This window comes from Alosa pseudoharengus, unplaced genomic scaffold (genome assembly GCF_046254945.1).
Source record: "Alosa pseudoharengus isolate Yale_2024_CS ecotype anadromous, Long Island Sound unplaced genomic scaffold, YU_APseudo_1.1 YU_APseudo_1.1_scf_5, whole genome shotgun sequence".
Taxonomy (NCBI): Eukaryota; Metazoa; Chordata; class Actinopteri; order Clupeiformes; family Clupeidae; genus Alosa; species Alosa pseudoharengus.
In genome coordinates this window covers 16,132,058-16,153,055 of record NW_027468837.1, presented here as the reverse complement: position 1 = coordinate 16,153,055, position 20,998 = coordinate 16,132,058, and the positions used below count along the sequence as shown (strand labels likewise).

At 37.9% G+C, this 20,998-nt stretch overlaps 4 pseudogenes; all 4 read left to right on the top strand.

Annotated features, from left to right (window-relative positions):
• The first annotated feature begins 4,028 nt into the window (after window positions 1–4,028).
• LOC143104410 (transcription factor HES-5-like) lies at window positions 4,029–4,665 on the top strand (annotated as a pseudogene).
• Window positions 4,666–9,236: 4,571 nt separating this feature from the next.
• LOC143104226 (transcription factor HES-5-like) lies at window positions 9,237–10,254 on the top strand (annotated as a pseudogene).
• A 3,691-nt stretch (window positions 10,255–13,945) lies between these two features.
• Window positions 13,946–14,582, top strand: LOC143104381 (transcription factor HES-5-like; annotated as a pseudogene).
• A 4,574-nt stretch (window positions 14,583–19,156) lies between these two features.
• On the top strand, window positions 19,157–19,793 carry LOC143104412 (transcription factor HES-5-like; annotated as a pseudogene).
• The last annotated feature ends 1,205 nt before the right edge of the window (window positions 19,794–20,998 follow it).

The window sequence follows — 20,998 nt, the reverse complement described above, 5'->3', positions numbered from 1 at the left end:
AAAACTATGAAGTATAGTTCAACATGAACTAAGACTGTCATTGGTTAAGCCTGCAAATGCAGGCGTTATGTTTTCTTTTTATCTGAAAAGAATGTAAGATCATTTCCAGGAGGAAATATGGAATACCATATCTGTGATATGGACTGCCAATTGTTTTCAGCGAAGACTTTCTTACACGTGGCAAGTTCTATAATTTGCAAAATAGCCATATTGGTGATATTTTCACAGCTGAAAATAACTCAAATGCTATGTTATTGAAATAATGACTACACCCTGTTTACTAAGTTTACTAAGTGTTGTCTCTTAGGAAACTGCACTGACTTCATTAATGGAATTCTCTCAATGAGGGATTTTTTTTATCTCAACAATGAGAAATGTAAAACTTTCTTAACATATAAGAAACATGATGTTTTGCTTTCAATGAAATGCATCTCTTATGTGCTGTAATAACCACAAATAGCATTGATGTAAATCTTCCATTGTCTTTCATAAAGACCTATTACGTTTGTCTCATTAGAGATCAACTTGTTGACTAATTTCATATAGACAAAGATTTTGTTCTAAGATGTTAGAAACTGATTTAATTAATGGGAATTCTCAAGGAGGGAGGTTTGCTCACTTACCTTAACAATGGGCGAAATTTTAAACTTTCTTAACATTTAAGAAACTTGAATGTTGTGTTTTCAATGAAATGCATCTCTTATGTGCTGTATAACCACAAATAGCTTTGATATGAAGCTTCCATTGTCTTTTATAAAGACCTGTTATATTTGTCTCAGTAGAGATCAACCTGTTCAACAAAATTGTTTTTATCGATTTCAAATGGCTTAATTCTCAAGCCAGAAAAGTACAATAAATCAATCTCTGCATATTTGACTCTCGCTTGTCTCTCTTTTATCAATAATTACTATGAATAGTTATGCAGCTTAAGGAAAGTCAGACTTAAACATAGTCAATAGATAGCTGTGTTTAGTAAACTCACTGTCAATTGCCAGCCTTTTTTAATCTGAACCACTTGCTGTACATCATAAAGCCCAAACCTCACCCAAGCTTCCCCATAACTGTTTGATTTTGTATCATAAAGAATGCATTGTTTACATATATTTTCTTAGCAGAAATCTAGCTAAACAGTATGTGTAATAGATGTCAACAAAATGGTTACCTGTGCAGTAAAGTAACCAGGTACATTTCTTTATCCATATCATTAGTAATAACTTAACAGTATGCTCAGATTGTCAGCATCTGTGGGCTGGAAGCAGATGTACCTGAATTTCAATTTCACATCATTTCATTGTGAGAGCATTCCAACAACCTTGAGATTTGGAGATGTTTTTGCAACATGTTTAGCCATTGGATCCAGTGGCACTTGTTGAAACACACTGTGATTTGATGTTCACCTATGAACAACCAGGCAATTATGTCACTAAGTGGTTGTGGCTTCCGGCTGTTTAAATGAGACACTTCATGCTAGAAATCAAATCAGACAGCAGTTAGAGCTGACATGATAGTATACACTAAATGATGTATCTAACTGCTCTGGCATGTTTTCGTCTGTATAATTAAAACCCCTTTTGACTGACATTCACAGAAATGAAGTACAATAGTACAATAAAGGAATATTATTTTATCTACAAGATTCCAATTAAATACAAAATGGTTCCATCTATTTGTTTCTGATGTTTAGCAATGTTGAAACTAACACAATTTCATCAACAGTGATAGACTGCATCTACTATTGAATGCATGTTTACAATGTTTTGGCAATTAAACCAAGATGCAGGATTGGTTCACTGATCTTTTCCTTCATGGTCATATTGAAACAAAACACTATGATAGTGGAGGAAAATTGTATATCAAGTAGAAAAAGGCATAACCTTTGTTTTACAGCTGTCAAGCAAGTCCATAATATATGCGAATATGGCATTATGAATGTGGATAGTGTTTTATGCCTTAAAGTATCATAATGAATTTGAACATCCTTATTATTCATACTCAATGTTTGTTGCATTAAATCAAAACAATTCATAAATGTAATCTAATCCAGTGGTTGGATAGAAACTGAATTAGACTCTACTGCTCTCACTGTCAGCTGGGCAGTAGGGGGATGAAACTCCTTGACTAATGGTAGACACACTTCTATTGTTCCCCCATTGAAGAGCAGAGAATGGAGAGAGTGTGGGAAAGTGTGGTGGACTCTCTCACAGACCTCCTGTGGGACAATAGACACAATGTTGAAACATCAGAATTTGCTTGGTGTTCTACAAAAAACGGTGATGCTAATATGAGGGCAGAATCTGTAGAGCTCAGTAAGAAAATAAAGGGTCAAATCAAATGATGTTTACTAAACAACATACATGTACAATACATATACCTGTTTTGTATACGATTCTGAAAACAAGTGAAAAATGTTTCAGTTTGTTCAAAACTCAAATGCATGCATATCAAAGTCAGGAGACCTGGCAAAAATACTAACCACTGGAAGAAGAACAAGATCCATTGAAAATTGCTTAATTACGGATGAGAATAAATATCAGAATTGATGTCATTATCCACTCCTGATAAGACACACTTCCATTATTCACAGGGGACTGTCAATGGTCAAAGTGTGGGAAAGCTCTGGAGAGGAGAGTCTCAGTTCCTGGTCATTGACATCCACAGTCCCACTGGTGATTCCACAAACACTCAAGGGAATAGGCGTGTGTGCTACAATACTGGTAATAATTAAATAATTTCTCAAAAATGTACATATCATCAAGGCTGTACTTTTTCAACAACGTCATGCACTTCAGCGTGTTCAAGGTAATGTGTTAGTATGCATGAATGGTATAATTTAATAAACCAAATCAAGAAGGAATATCTTATGTACTGAGGAATGAGTAGACTAGTCTCTAAAATGAAATGTCTAAAGTTATCTTCTGAATCCTTGTTCTTCAGTCCAATTGCAGTATATTCTTGAATGATGACGTTAAAATCAAACATTTGGTGAATCACATCAAAGCTCAGCCAATAAGGGTTTTTTTGCCCTCCAGATGGTTTGTGATGTCATTGTCTGTTTACAGCACACAGAGCTGATAGACGTCATTCCTCAACATGGGTGACTTGAGAAGCTTTTGTAATGCATAGAGGCCTGAGTGTGGGAAACTCAAAACTCTACCAGCAATATGACAGAGGAGGACATCTGCAGAACTCCTGAAGACAATTTTCCCTCCATATTTTCACCAAGATGTCATTACGAACTGCACTGCAGTATTTCTGAAATACAGAGAAAAGAGCAAAAAATATTTTTTTATTTGATATCTATCTTGATGCATGAACAGCCCCAACAATTCTTGTATGTTGCAAAAGACATGATAATATTTTTCTCAAGAATTCTGCAAATATTACTTCTCGAATATGAATGTTTGAACTCTCAAACTGTAAAGTCTGTGTCATTTTCACAAAGATTGTATTACAAACTGCAATGCAATTTGGAACAAGCTGTTATTTTTATTGCATTTTTCTGATTAAAGAATTCACAAAACCACAGAGCTTGAAAAAAAGTTATAGCTTGCATGAATGCTTAAAAAAATGTAACAAGAATTTTCAAACTTCTTGTGGCATGTTTCAAGAATGCTGTAGTAAATATTGCTTTAAGATCTTATATTTTCACAATATTTGAACTCTCAAACACTAAAGGCTGTGACAGTCATGAACACACCACCACACGTGTGTATACAGTGGTGAGCAACGTGTGCCCTGTCAGCATCATTGACCCCAACATCAGGCAGCAGATTAACTCTCCTCACAGGGTCATTCCTTTCCCACATCCACACAGTGGGTCTGTGGGTCTCTCTCCATCACCCCCAACCCAGCACCTGTTCCCCGGAGGTTTGACCATTGTGCCCCAGCAATGGGAGAATCCAGCATGTGGCAGCTCCACACTCCTCATTGTCCTCTGCAGCTCAGCCATTGGCTGCTGACTGTGAGAAACTCCAACCAGCCCAAGACCCACACATTCATATGGAGATCTGGGAGTATAAATAGAGGACATGAAGCCAGTGCTGATCAGATTCACTCTAGACAGAGAGATCTACTGCAGCTACAGCAATGGCGCCTACAATCACTTCAACAGCAGATTACCCAAAGGAACACCTGAGTCTGAACCTTAAGGTAAATATTGTAACCAATCTCTTTCAGATTTTCCAAAAACGTTAATTGACTTCACACTCTGTGCATATTTAAAGACCAAATGTATTAATGACATCTACTTCCTATTTGCAGATAAGAAAACCCATTGTGGAGAAGATGCGCAGGGATCGTATTAACAAAAGTATTGAGGACCTCAAGGATCTCCTGGGTCCACAGCTCCTCAACCAGCAGCCCGACTCCAAGCTGGAGAAAGCTGACATCCTGGAGATGACCGTTTGCCTCCTGAGACGACAGCTCCAGCATAACACTCGGCCTTCATCTGATGATGTTCTTCAGGGATTCTCCACGTGTGCCAAAGAAGATGTTCACTTCCTGTCAAAAAGTCATGGAACTGTGCTGAACCACTTCCAGACCCAGAAGCCGTCCTCTGATGAGGACATGCCAGATCAAGCCCTGCTTCAGTTTAGTGTGCTGAATCAGCACACACTGAACAAAGAGAAGAGTCCAGCCAAGAGCGCCCCCTGGAGGCCTTGGTAGAAAACTATGAAGTATAGTTCAACATGAACTAAGACTGTCATTGGTTAAACCTGCAAATGCAGGTGTTATGTTTTCTTTTTATCTGAAAAGATAATTTCCAGGAGCAAATATGGAATACCATATCTGTGACATGGACTGTCAATTGTCTTCAGCGAAGACTTTCTTACAAGTGGCAAGTTCTATAATTTGCAAAATAGCCATATTGGTGATATTTTCACAGCTGAAAATAATTGAAATACTATGTTATTGAAATAATCACTACACCCTGCTTACTTTTAAAGTAATCTGTTGTTTCTTAGGAAACTGCACTGACTTCATTAATGGAATTCTCTCAATGAGGGATTTTTTTTTATCTCAACAATGAGAAATGTGAAACTTTCTTAATAATTAAGAAACATGAATGTTGTGCTTCCAATTAAATGCATCTCTTATGTGCTGTAATAACCACAAATAGCTTTGAACAAAGAGAAGAGTCCAGCCAAGAGCGCCCCCTGGAGGCCTTGGTAGAAAACTATGAAGTATAGTTCAGCATGAACTAAGACTTTCATTGGTTAAGCCTGCAAAGCGTTATGTTTTCTTTTTATCTGAAAAGAATGTAAGATCATTTCCAGGAGGAAATATGGAATACCATATCTGTGATATGGACTATACCAATTGTCTTCAGCGAAGACTTTCTTACAAGTGGCAAGTTCTATAATTTGCAAAATAGCCATATTGGTGATATTTTCACAGCTGAAAATAACTCAAATGCTATGTTATTGAAATAATGACTACACCCTGTTTACTAAGTAAATTGTTGTCTCTTAGGAAACTGCACTGACTTCATTAATGGAGTTTTCTCAATGAGGGATTTTTTTATCTCAACAATGAGAAATGTAAAACTTTCTTAACATTTAAGAAACATGAATGTTGTGCTTTCAATGAAATACATCTCTTATGTGCTGTAATAACCACAACTAGCATTGATGTAAAGCTTGTCTTTTATAAAGACCTGTTATGTTTGTCTCATTAGAGATCAACTTGTTGACTGATGTCACATAGACAAGGATTTTGTTCTAAGATGTTAGAAACTGATTTAATTAATGGGAATTCTCAAGGAAGGAGGTTTTCTCACTTACCTTAACAATGGGAGAAATGTTAAACTTTCTTAACATTTAAGAAACTTGAATGTTGTGTTTTCAATGAAATGCATCTCTTATGTGCTGTAATAACCACAAATAGCTTTGATATGAAGCTTTCATTGTCTTTTATAAAGACCTGTTATATTTGTCTCAGTAGAGATCAACCTGTTCAACAATGTCAATAGACAATAATTTTGTTCTAAGTTGTTACACATTTTTATTGATTTCAAATGGCTTAATTATCAAGCCAGAAAAGTACAATAAATCAATCTCTGCATATTTGACTCTCGCTTGTCTCTCTTTTATCAATAGTTACTATTAATAGTCATGTAGCTCTAGTTTAAGGAAAGTCAGACTTAAAAATAGTCAATAGACAGCTGTGTTAAGTAAATTCACTGTCAACTGCCAGCCTTTTTTAATCAACCACTCCTTGCTGTACATCATGAAGCCCAAACCTCACCCAAGCTTCCCCATAACTGTTTGCTTTTGTATCATAAAGAATGCATTGTTTACATATATTTTCTTAGCAGAAATCTAGCTAAACAGTGTGCGTAATAAAAGTCAACAAATAGTTACCTCTGCAGTAAAGTAACTTCAGAAGGTTCATTTCTTTATCCATATCATTAGTAAAAAAATAACAGTATGCTCAGATGGTCAGCATCTGTGGGCTGGAAAGTAGCTGTACCTGAATTTCAATTCCACATCATTTCATTATGAGAGCATTCCAACAACCTTGAGATTTGGAGATGTTTTTGCAACATGTTTAGCCAACTATTGGATCCAGTGGCACCTGTTGAAACACACTGTGATTTGATGTTCACGGTGTCTATGAAGAACCAAGCAATTATGTCACTGGGTAAGTAGTTGTGGCTTCCGGCTGTTTAAATTAGACAGTTCATGCTAGAAGCGGTTAGAGCTGACATGATAGTATACACTAAATGATGTATCTAACTGCTCTGGCATGTTTTCGTCTGTATAATTAAAACCCCTTTTGACTCTAGACATTCACAGAAATTAAGTACAAAAGTAGTAAAATACAGGATTATTTTACAATATTCCAATTAAATGCAAAATGGTTCTATCTATTTGTTTCTGATGTGTGTTGAAACCAACACAATTTCATCAACAGCGAAAGACTGCGTCTACTATTGCATGCATGTTCAATGTTTTGGCAATGAAACCAAAATGCAGGATTGGTTCACTGATCTTTTCATTCATGCTGATCATATTGAAACATTACAGCTTTCAAAACACTATACAAATGTGATAGTGAAGGAAAATGTTATATCAAGTAGAAAAAGGCATCATCTTTGTTTTACAGTCATCATACAGGCTCATAAAATATGCTTGAGTATGGCATTATGAATGTGGATAGTGTTTCTTGCCTTAAAGTATCATAATGAATTTGAAGAAATGTTATATCACATATTATTCATACTCGATGTTTGTTAAATCAAAACAATTCACAAATGTAATCTAATCCAGTGGTTGCATAGAAACTGAATTAGACCCCACTGCTCTCACTGTCAGCTGGGCAGCAGGGGGATGAAGCTCCTTGACTAATGTGGAGGGTAATGAGACACACTTCTATTGTTCCCCCGTTGAAGAGCAGAGAATGGAGAGAGTGTGGGAAAGCGTGGTGGACTCTCTCACAGACCTCCTGTGGGACAATAGACACAATGTTGAAACATCAGAATTTGCTTGGTGTTCTACAAAAAACTGTGATGCTAATGTCAGGGCAGAATCTGTAGAGCTCTTCAGTAAGAAAATAAAGGGTCAAATTAAATGATGTTTACTAAACAACATACATGTACTGTACATATACCTGTTTTGTATACAATTCTGATAACAAATGAGAAATGTTTCAGTTTGTTCATAACTGAAATGCATGCATCTCAAAGTCAGGAGGCCTGTAATAATGCTACCACTGGATGAAGGACACTCAACCTGAAGATCCATTGTAAACTGCTTAATTGTAGGTGAGAATAAATGTTTGCCTTGATGCCGTTATCCAGTCCTGATAAGGCACACTTCCATTATTCACAGGGGACTGTCAATGGTCAAAGTGTGGGAAAGCTCTGGAGAGGAGAGTCTCAGTTCCTGGTCATTGACATCCACAGTCCCACTGGTGATTCCACAAACACTCAAGGGAATAGGCGTGTGTGCTATACTAATAATCAGGGGCGTAGTGGTAAAATAAGAGGTGGGGTAAACTATGAATTCTGTGATGTGGTAAGGTGCACCATGCGGTATCAGATAATAATGAAATGATTCCTCAAAAAATTGCATATCATCAAGACTTTACTTTATGACCAACGTCAGACCCACGCACTGCAGTGTGTTCAAGCCAAGGTAAAAAGTTAGCATGCATGAATGGCAAAATTAAAGAATCAAGAAGGAATCTCTAATGTACTGAGGAATGAGTACACTAGTCTCTGTGAGTATTAATGTATTCATGCAGAAACTAAAAAGTCTAAACTCTAATATGAATCCTTCTTCAAACCAACTCCAGTTTGGTCTTGAATTTTGACGTTGAAATCATGAATTTCCTGAATCACATCAAAGCTCAGCCAATAACATTCTTTCCCTCCAGATGGTTTGTGATGTCATTCTCTGAGCTGATAGTCACCATTCCTCAACATGGGTGATTAGAGAAGCTTTTGTAATGCATAGAGGCCTGAGTGTGGGAAACTCAAATGACCGCTCTTCCAGCAACATGACAGAGGAGGACATCTGGTACATCTGCAGAACTCCTGAAGACAGAGGGAAGGGAATGTTCAGAAGACAATTTCCCCTCCATATTGTTACTTTCACAAAGATTTGTATTACAGACTACACTGCAGCAGTGCAGCAACATGGCAAAATTTGTCATTCCTATTGCATTTTTTTAATTCATGAGTTCACAAAAGCACAGACAGAGCTTGACAAAAGTTAAAGCTTGCATAAATGCATAAAAACTCCAAGAGTTTTTAGACTTGTTGTTGTTGGTGAATGTTTCAAGAATTCTGTAGTATAATTACTTAAAGATCTCAGATATGTTTTCTCAGCCAGTCATTAAAGGAGAGTGCACAATATGACTCTCAAACAGAAAGACTTTGACATACTGTAAATGAACACACCACCACACGTGTGTATACAGTGGAGAGCAACGTGTGCCCTGTCAGCATCATTGACCCCAACATCAGGCAGCAGATTAACTGTCCTCACAGGGTCATTCCTTTCCCACATCCACACAGTGGGTCTGTGGGTCTCTCTCCATCACCCCCAACCCAGCACCTGTTCCCCTGAGGTTTGACCATTGTGCCCCAGCAATGGGAGAATCCAGCATGTGGCAGCTCCACACTCCTCATTGTCCTCTGCAGCTCAGCCATTGGCTGCTGACTGTGAGAAACTCCAACCAGCCCAAGACCCACACATTCATATGGAGATCTGGGAGTATAAATAGAGGACATGAAGCCAGTGCTGATCAGATTCACTCTACACAGAGAGATCTACTGCAGCTACAGCAATGGCGCCTACAATCACTTCAACAGCAGATTACCCAAAGGAACACCTGAGTCTGAACCATAAGGTAAATATTGTAACCAATCTCTTTCAGATTTTCCAAAAACGTTCATTGACTTCACACTCTGTGCATATTTAAAGACCAAATGTATTAATGACATCTACTTCCTATTTGCAGATAAGAAAACCCATTGTGGAGAAGATGCGCAGGGATCGCATTAACAAAAGTATTGAGGACCTCAAGGATCTCCTGGGTCCACAGCTCCCCAACCAGCAGCCCGACTCCAAGCTGGAGAAAGCTGACATCCTGGAGATGACCGTTTGCCTCCTGAGACGACAGCTCCAGCATAACACTCGGCCTTCATCTGATGATGTTCTTCAGGGATTCTCCACGTGTGCCAAAGAAGATGTTCACTTCCTGTCAAAAAGTCATGGAACTGTGCTGAGCCACTTCCGGACCCAGAAGCCGTCCTCTGATGAGGAAATGCCAGATCAAGCCCTGCTTCAGTTTAGTGTGCTGAATCAGCACACACTGAACCAAGAGAAGAGTCCAGCCAAGAGTGCCCCCTGGAGGCCTTGGTAGAAAACTGAAGTATAGTTCAACATGAACTAAGACTGTCATTGGTTAAGCCTGCAAATGCAGGCGTTATGTTTTCTTTTTATCTGAAAAGAATGTAAGATCATTTCCAGGAGGAAATATGGAATACCATATCTGTGATATGGACTGCCAATTGTCTTCAGCGAAGACTTTCTTACACGTGGCAAGTTCTATAATTTGCAAAATAGCCATGTTGGTGATATTTTCACAGCTGAAAATAACTCAAATGCTATGTTATTGAAATAATGACTACACCCTGTTTACTAAGTAAACTGTTGTCTCTTTGGAAACTGCACTGACTTCAATAATGGAGTTTTCTCAATGAGGGATTTTTTTTTATCTCAACAATGAGTAATGTAAAACTTTCTTAACATTTAAGAAACATGAATGTTGTGCTTTCAATGAAATGCATCTCTTATGTGCTGTAATAACCACAACTAGCATTGATGTAAAGCTTCCATTGTCTTTTATAAAGTCCTGTTATGTTTGTCTCATTAGAGATCAACTTGTTGACTAATGTCACATAGACAGGGATTTTGTTCTGAGATGTTAGAAACTGATTTAATTAATGGGAATTCTCAAGGAGGGAGGTTTTCTCACTTACCTTAACAGTGGGAGAAATGTTAAACTTTCTTAACATTTAAGAAACTTGAATGTTGTGTTTTCAATGAAATGCATCTCTTATGTGCTGTAATAACCACAAATAGCTTTGATATGAAGCTTCCATTGTCTTTTATAAAGACCTGTTATACTTGTCTCAATAGAGATCAACCTGTTCAACAATGTCAATAGACAATAATTTTGTTCTAAGTTGTTAAACTTTTTTATTTATTTCAAATGGCTTAATTCTCAAGCCAGAAAAGTACAATAAATCAATCTCTGCATATTTTACTCCCGCTTGTCTCTCTTTTATCAATAGTTACTATTAATAGTCATGTAGCTCTAGTTTAAGGAAAGTCAGACTTAAAAATAGTCAATAGACAGCTGTGTTATGTAAATTCACTGTCAATTGCCAGCCTTTTTTAATCAACCACTCCTTGCTGTACATCATGAAGCCCAAACCTCACCCAAGCTTCCCCATAACTGTTTGCTTTTGTATCATAAAGAATGCATTGTTTACATATATTTTCTTAGCAGAAATCTAGCTAAACAGTGTGCGTAATAAAAGTCAACAAATAGTTACCTCTGCAGTAAAGTAACTTCAGAAGGTTCATTTCTTTATCCATATCATTAGTAAAAAAATAACAGTATGCTCAGATGGTCAGCATCTGTGGGCTGGAAAGTAGCTGTACCTGAATTTCAATTCCACATCATTTCATTATGAGAGCATTCCAACAACCTTGAGATTTGGAGATGTTTTTGCAACATGTTTAGCCAACTATTGGATCCAGTGGCACCTGTTGAAACACACTGTGATTTGATGTTCACGGTGTCTATGAAGAACCAAGCAATTATGTCACTGGGTAAGTAGTTGTGGCTTCCGGCTGTTTAAATTAGACAGTTCATGCTAGAAGCGGTTAGAGCTGACATGATAGTATACACTAAATTATGTATCTAACTGCTCTGGCATGTTTTCGTCTGTATAATTAAAACCCCTTTTGACTCTAGACATTCACAGAAATTAAGTACAAAAGTAGTAAAATACAGGATTATTTTACAATATTCCAATTAAATGCAAAATGGTTCTATCTATTTGTTTCTGATGTGTGTTGAAACCAACACAATTTCATCAACAGTGATAGACTGCGTCTACTATTGCATGCATGTTCAATGTTTTGGCAATGAAACCAAAATGCAGGATTGGTTCACTGATCTTTTCATTCATGCTGATCATATTGAAACATTACAGCTTTCAAAACACTATACAAATGTGATAGTGAAGGAAAATGTTATATCAAGTAGAAAAAGGCATCATCTTTGTTTTACAGTCGTCATACAGGCTCATAAAATATGCTTGAGTATGGCATTATGAATGTGGATAGTGTTTCTTGCCTTAAAGTATCATAATGAATTTGAAGAAATGTTATATCATATATTATTCATACTCGATGTTTGTTAAATCAAAACAATTCATAAATGTAATCTAATCCAGTGGTTGCATAGAAACTGAATTAGACCCCACTGCTCTCACTGTCAGCTGGGCAGCAGGGGGATGAAGCTCCTTGACTAATGTGGAGGGTAATGAGACACACTTCTATTGTTCCCCCGTTGAAGAGCAGAGAATGGAGAGAGTGTGGGAAAGCGTGGTGGACTCTCTCACAGACCTCCTGTGGGACAATAGACACAATGTTGAAACATCAGAATTTGCTTGGTGTTCTACAAAAAACTGTGATGCTAATGTCAGGGCAGAATCTGTAGAGCTCTTCAGTAAGAAAATAAAGGGTCAAATTAAATGATGTTTACTAAACAACATACATGTACTGTACATATACCTGTTTTGTATACAATTCTGATAACAAATGAGAAATGTTTCAGTTTGTTCATAACTGAAATGCATGCATCTCAAAGTCAGGAGGCCTGTAATAATGCTACCACGGGATGAAGGACACTCAACCTGAAGATCCATTGTAAACTGCTTAATTGTAGGTGAGAATAAATGTTTGCCTTGATGCCGTTATCCAGTCCTGATAAGGCACACTTCCATTATTCACAGGGGACTGTCAATGGTCAAAGTGTGGGAAAGCTCTGGAGAGGAGAGTCTCAGTTCCTGGTCATTGACATCCACAGTCCCACTGGTGATTCAACAAACACTCAAGGGAATAGGCGTGTGTGCTATACTAATAATCAGGGGCGTAGTGGTAAAATAAGAGGTGGGGTAAACTATGAATTCTGTGATGTGGTAAGGTGCACTATGCGGTATCAGATAATAATGAAATGATTCCTCAAAAAATTGCATATCATCAAGACTTTACTTTATGACCAACGTCAGACCCACGCACTGCAGTGTGTTCAAGCCAAGGTAAAAAGTTAGCATGCATGAATGGCATAATTAAAGAATCAAGAAGGAATCTCTAATGTACTGAGGAATGAGTACACTAGTCTCTGTGAGTATTAATGTATTCATGCAGAAACTAAAAAGTCTAAACTCTAATATGAATCCTTCTTCAAACCAACTCCAGTTTGGTCTTGAATTTTGACGTTGAAATCATGAATTTCCTGAATCACATCAAAGCTCAGCCAATAACATTCTTTCCCTCCAGATGGTTTGTGATGTCATTCTCTGAGCTGATAGTCACCATTCCTCAACATGGGTGATTAGAGAAGCTTTTGTAATGCATAGAGGCCTGAGTGTGGGAAACTCAAATGACCGCTCTACCAGCAACATGACAGAGGAGGACATCTGGTACATCTGCAGAACTCCTGAAGACAGAGGGAAGGGAATGTTCCGAAGACAATTTCCCCTCCATATTGTTACTTTCACAAAGATTTGTATTACAGACTACACTGCAGCAGTGCAGCAACATGGCAAAATTTGTCATTCCTATTGCATTTTTTTAATTCATGAGTTCACAAAAGCACAGACAGAGCTTGACAAAAGTGAAAGCTTGCATAAATGCATAAAAACTCCAAGAGTTTTTAGACTTGTTGTTGTTGGTGAATGTTTCAAGAATTCTGTAGTATAATTACTTAAAGATCTCAGATATGTTTTCTCAGCCAGTCATTAAAGGAGAGTGCACAATATGACTCTCAAACAGAAAGACTTTGACATACTGTAAATGAACACACCACCACACGTGTGTATACAGTGGAGAGCAACGTGTGCCCTGTCAGCATCATTGACCCCAACATCAGGCAGCAGATTAACTGTCCTCACAGGGTCAGTCCTTTCCCACATCCACACAGTGGGTCTGTGGGTCTCTCTCCATCACCCCCAACCCAGCACCTGTTCCCCTGAGGTTTGACCATTGTGCCCCAGCAATGGGAGAATCCAGCATGTGGCAGCTCCACACTCCTCATTGTCCTCTGCAGCTCAGCCATTGGCTGCTGACTGTGAGAAACTCCAACCAGCCCAAGACCCACACATTCATATGGAGATCTGGGAGTATAAATAGAGGACATGAAGCCAGTGCTGATCAGATTCACTCTAGACAGAGAGATCTACTGCAGCTACAGCAATGGCGCCTACAATCACTTCAACAGCAGATTACCCAAAGGAACACCTGAGTCTGAACCTTAAGGTAAATATTGTAACCAATCTCTTTCAGATTTTCCAAAAACGTTCATTGACTTCACACTCTGTGCATATTTAAAGACCAAATGTATTAATGACATTTACTTCCTATTTGCAGATAAGAAAACCCATTGTGGAGAAGATGCGCAGGGATCGCATTAACAAAAGTATTGAGGACCTCAAGGATCTCCTGGGTCCACAGCTCCTCAACCAGCAGCCCGACTCCAAGCTGGAGAAAGCTGACATCCTGGAGATGACCGTTTGCCTCCTGAGACGACAGCTCCAGCATAACACTCGGCCTTCATCTGATGATGTTCTTCAGGGATTCTCCACGTGTGCCAAAGAAGATGTTCACTTCCTGTCAAAAAGTCATGGAACTGTGCTGAACCACTTCCAGACCCAGAAGCCGTCCTCTGATGAGGACATGCCAGATCAAGCCCTGCTTCAGTTTAGTGTGCTGAATCAGCACACACTGAACAAAGAGAAGAGTCCAGCCAAGAGCGCCCCCTGGAGGCCTTGGTAGAAAACTATGAAGTATAGTTCAACATGAACTAAGACTGTCATTGGTTAAACCTGCAAATGCAGGTGTTATGTTTTCTTTTTATCTGAAAAGATAATTTCCAGGAGCAAATATGGAATACCATATCTGTGATATGGACTGTCAATTGTCTTCAGCGAAGACTTTCTTACAAGTGGCAAGTTCTATAATTTGCAAAATAGCCATATTGGTGATATTTTCACAGCTGAAAATAATTGAAATACTATGTTATTGAAATAATCACTACACCCTGCTTACTTTTAAAGTAATCTGTTGTTTCTTAGGAAACTGCACTGACTTCATTAATGGAATTCTCTCAATGAGGGATTTTTTTTTATCTCAACAATGAGAAATGTGAAACTTTCTTAATAATTAAGAAACATGAATGTTGTGCTTCCAATTAAATGCATCTCTTATGTGCTGTAATAACCACAAATAGCTTTGAACAAAGAGAAGAGTCCAGCCAAGAGCGCCCCCTGGAGGCCTTGGTAGAAAACTATGAAGTATAGTTCAGCATGAACTAAGACTTTCATTGGTTAAGCCTGCAAAGCGTTATGTTTTCTTTTTATCTGAAAAGAATGTAAGATCATTTCCAGGAGGAAATATGGAATACCATATCTGTGATATGGACTATACCAATTGTCTTCAGCGAAGACTTTCTTACAAGTGGCAAGTTCTATAATTTGCAAAATAGCCATATTGGTGATATTTTCACAGCTGAAAATAACTCAAATGCTATGTTATTGAAATAATGACTACACCCTGTTTACTAAGTAAATTGTTGTCTCTTAGGAAACTGCACTGACTTCATTAATGGAGTTTTCTCAATGAGGGATTTTTTTTATCTCAACAATGAGAAATGTAAAACTTTCTTAACATTTAAGAAACATGAATGTTGTGCTTTCAATGAAATACATCTCTTATGTGCTGTAATAACCACAACTAGCATTGATGTAAAGCTTCCATTGTCTTTTATAAAGACCTGTTATGTTTGTCTCATTAGAGATCAACTTGTTGACTGATGTCACATAGACAATTTTGTTCTAAGATGTTAGAAACTGATTTAATTAATGGGAATTCTCAAGGAAGGAGGTTTTCTCACTTACCTTAACAATGGGAGAAATGTTAAACTTTCTTAACATTTAAGAAACTTGAATGTTGTGTTTTCAATGAAATGCATCTCTTATGTGCTGTAATAACCACAAATAGCTTTGATATGAAGCTTTCATTGTCTTTTATAAAGACCTGTTATATTTGTCTCAGTAGAGATCAACCTGTTCAACAAGGTCAATAGACAATAATTTTGTTCTAAGTTGTTACACATTTTTATTGATTTCAAATGGCTTAATTATCAAGCCAGAAAAGTACAATAAATCAATCTCTGCATATTTGACTCTCGCTTGTCTCTCTTTTATCAATAGTTACTATTAATAGTCATGTAGCTCTAGTTTAAGGAAAGTCAGACTTAAAAATAGACAATAGACAGCTGTGTTAAGTAAATTCACTGTCAATTGCCAGCCTTTTTTAATCAACCACTCCTTGCTGTACATCATGAAGCCCAAACCTCACCCAAGCTTCCCCATAACTGTTTGCTTTTGTATCATAAAGAATGCATTGTTTACATATATTTTCTTAGCAGAAATCTAGCTAAACAGTGTGCGTAATAAAAGTCAACAAATAGTTACCTCTGCAGTAAAGTAACTTCAGAAGGTTCATTTCTTTATCCATATCATTAGTAAAAAAATAACAGTATGCTCAGATGGTCAGCATCTGTGGGCTGGAAAGTAGCTGTACCTGAATTTCAATTCCACATCATTTCATTATGAGAGCATTCCAACAACCTTGAGATTTGGAGATGTTTTTGCAACATGTTTAGCCAACTATTGGATCCAGTGGCACCTGTTGAAACACACTGTGATTTGATGTTCACGGTGTCTATGAAGAACCAAGCAATTATGTCACTGGGTAAGTAGTTGTGGCTTCCGGCTGTTTAAATTAGACAGTTCATGCTAGAAGCGGTTAGAGCTGACATGATAGTATACACTAAATTATGTATCTAACTGCTCTGGCATGTTTTCGTCTGTATAATTAAAACCCCTTTTGACTCTAGACATTCACAGAAATTAAGTACAAAAGTAGTAAAATACAGGATTATTTTACAATATTCCAATTAAATGCAAAATAGTTCTATCTATTTGTTTCTGATGTGTGTTGAAACCAACACAATTTCATCAACAGTGATAGACTGCGTCTACTATTGCATGCATGTTCAATGTTTTGGCAATGAAACCAAAATGCAGGATTGGTTCACTGATCTTTTCATTCATGCTGATCATATTGAAACATTACAGCTTTCAAAACACTATACAAATGTGATAGTGAAGGAAAATGTTATATCAAGCAGAAAAAGGCATCATCTTTGTTTTACAGTCGTCATACAGGCTCATAAAATATGCTTGAGTATGGCATTATGAATGTGGATAGTGTTTCTTGCCTTAAAGTATCATAATGAATTTGAAGAAATGTTATATCATATATTATTCATACTCGATGTTTGTTAAATCAAAACAATTCATAAATGTAATCTAATCCAGTGGTTGCATAGAAACTGAATTAGACCCCACTGCTCTCACTGTCAGCTGGGCAGCAGGGGGATGAAGCTCCTTGACTAATGTGGAGGGTAATGAGACACACTTCTATTGTTCCCCCGTTGAAGAGCAGAGAATGGAGAGAGTGTGGGAAAGCGTGGTGGACTCTCTCACAGACCTCCTGTGGGACAATAGACACAATGTTGAAACATCAGAATTTGCTTGGTGTTCTACAAAAAACTGTGATGCTAATGTCAGGGCAGAATCTGTAGAGCTCTTCAGTAAGAAAATAAAGGGTCAAATTAAATGATGTTTACTAAACAACATACATGTACTGTACATATACCTGTTTTGTATACAATTCTGATAACAAATGAGAAATGTTTCAGTTTGTTCATAACTGAAATGCATGCATCTCAAAGTCAGGAGGCCTGTAATAATGCTACCACTGGATGAAGGACACTCAACCTGAAGATCCATTGTAAACTGCTTAATTGTAGGTGAGAATAAATGTTTGCCTTGATGCCGTTATCCAGTCCTGATAAGGCACACTTCCATTATTCACAGGGGACTGTCAATGGTCAAAGTGTGGGAAAGCTCTGGAGAGGAGAGTCTCAGTTCCTGGTCATTGACATCCACAGTCCCACTGGTGATTCAACAAACACTCAAGGGAATAGGCGTGTGTGCTATACTAATAATCAGGGGCGTAGTGGTAAAATAAGAGGTGGGGTAAACTATGAATTCTGTGATGTGGTAAGGTGCACTATGCGGTATCAGATAATAATGAAATGATTCCTCAAAAAATTGCATATCATCAAGACTTTACTTTATGACCAACGTCAGACCCACGCACTGCAGTGTGTTCAAGCCAAGGTAAAAAGTTAGCATGCATGAATGGCATAATTAAAGAATCAAGAAGGAATCTCTAATGTACTGAGGAATGAGTACACTAGTCTCTGTGAGTATTAATGTATTCATGCAGAAACTAAAAAGTCTAAACTCTAATATGAATCCTTCTTCAAACCAACTCCAGTTTGGTCTTGAATTTTGACGTTGAAATCATGAATTTCCTGAATCACATCAAAGCTCAGCCAATAACATTCTTTCCCTCCAGATGGTTTGTGATGTCATTCTCTGAGCTGATAGTCACCATTCCTCAACATGGGTGATTAGAGAAGCTTTTGTAATGCATAGAGGCCTGAGTGTGGGAAACTCAAATGACCGCTCTACCAGCAACATGACAGAGGAGGACATCTGGTACATCTGCAGAACTCCTGAAGACAGAGGGAAGGGAATGTTCCGAAGACAATTTCCCCTCCATATTGTTACTTTCACAAAGATTTGTATTACAGACTACACTGCAGCAGTGCAGCAACATGGCAAAATTTGTCATTCCTATTGCATTTTTTTAATTCATGAGTTCACAAAAGCACAGACAGAGCTTGACAAAAGTGAAAGCTTGCATAAATGCATAAAAACTCCAAGAGTTTTTAGACTTGTTGTTGTTGGTGAATGTTTCAAGAATTCTGTAGTATAATTACTTAAAGATCTCAGATATGTTTTCTCAGCCAGTCATTAAAGGAGAGTGCACAATATGACTCTCAAACAGAAAGACTTTGACATACTGTAAATGAACACACCACCACACGTGTGTATACAGTGGAGAGCAACGTGTGCCCTGTCAGCATCATTGACCCCAACATCAGGCAGCAGATTAACTGTCCTCACAGGGTCAGTCCTTTCCCACATCCACACAGTGGGTCTGTGGGTCTCTCTCCATCACCCCCAACCCAGCACCTGTTCCCCTGAGGTTTGACCATTGTGCCCCAGCAATGGGAGAATCCAGCATGTGGCAGCTCCACACTCCTCATTGTCCTCTGCAGCTCAGCCATTGGCTGCTGACTGTGAGAAACTCCAACCAGCCCAAGACCCACACATTCATATGGAGATCTGGGAGTATAAATAGAGGACATGAAGCCAGTGCTGATCAGATTCACTCTAGACAGAGAGATCTACTGCAGCTACAGCAATGGCGCCTACAATCACTTCAACAGCAGATTACCCAAAGGAACACCTGAGTCTGAACCTTAAGGTAAATATTGTAACCAATCTCTTTCAGATTTTCCAAAAACGTTCATTGACTTCACACTCTGTGCATATTTAAAGACCAAATGTATTAATGACATTTACTTCCTATTTGCAGATAAGAAAACCCATTGTGGAGAAGATGCGCAGGGATCGCGTTAACAAAAGTATTGAGGACCTCAAGGATCTCCTGGGTCCACAGCTCCTCAACCAGCAGCCCGACTCCAAGCTGGAGAAAGCTGACATCCTGGAGATGACCGTTTGCCTCCTGAGACGACAGCTCCAGCATAACACTCGGCCTTCATCTGATGATGTTCTTCAGGGATTCTCCACGTGTGCCAAAGAAGATGTTCACTTCCTGTCAAAAAGTCATGGAACTGTGCTGAACCACTTCCAGACCCAGAAGCCGTCCTCTGATGAGGACATGCCAGATCAAGCCCTGCTTCAGTTTAGTGTGCTGAATCAGCACACACTGAACAAAGAGAAGAGTCCAGCCAAGAGCGCCCCCTGGAGGCCTTGGTAGAAAACTATGAAGTATAGTTCAACATGAACTAAGACTGTCATTGGTTAAACCTGCAAATGCAGGTGTTATGTTTTCTTTTTATCTGAAAAGATAATTTCCAGGAGCAAATATGGAATACCATATCTGTGATATGGACTGTCAATTGTCTTCAGCGAAGACTTTCTTACAAGTGGCAAGTTCTATAATTTGCAAAATAGCCATATTGGTGATATTTTCACAGCTGAAAATAATTGAAATACTATGTTATTGAAATAATCACTACACCCTGCTTACTTTTAAAGTAATCTGTTGTTTCTTAGGAAACTGCACTGACTTCATTAATGGAATTCTCTCAATGAGGGATTTTTTTTTATCTCAACAATGAGAAATGTGAAACTTTCTTAATAATTAAGAAACATGAATGTTGTGCTTCCAATTAAATGCATCTCTTATGTGCTGTAATAACCACAAATAGCTTTGAACAAAGAGAAGAGTCCAGCCAAGAGCGCCCCCTGGAGGCCTTGGTAGAAAACTATGAAGTATAGTTCAGCATGAACTAAGACTTTCATTGGTTAAGCCTGCAAAGCGTTATGTTTTCTTTTTATCTGAAAAGAATGTAAGATCATTTCCAGGAGGAAATATGGAATACCATATCTGTGATATGGACTATACCAATTGTCTTCAGCGAAGACTTTCTTACAAGTGGCAAGTTCTATAATTTGCAAAATAGCCATATTGGTGATATTTTCACAGCTGAAAATAACTCAAATGCTATGTTATTGAAATAATGACTACACCCTGTTTACTAAGTAAATTGTTGTCTCTTAGGAAACTGCACTGACTTCATTAATGGAGTTTTCTCAATGAGGGATTTTTTTTATCTCAACAATGAGAAATGTAAAACTTTCTTAACATTTAAGAAACATGAATGTTGTGCTTTCAATGAAATACATCTCTTATGTGCTGTAATAACCACAACTAGCATTGATGTAAAGCTTCCATTGTCTTTTATAAAGACCTGTTATGTTTGTCTCATTAGAGATCAACTTGTTGACTGATGTCACATAGACAATTTTGTTCTAAGATGTTAGAAACTGATTTAATTAATGGGAATTCTCAAGGAAGGAGGTTTTCTCACTTACCTTAACAATGGGAGAAATGTTAAACTTTCTTAACATTTAAGAAACTTGAATGTTGTGTTTTCAATGAAATGCATCTCTTATGTG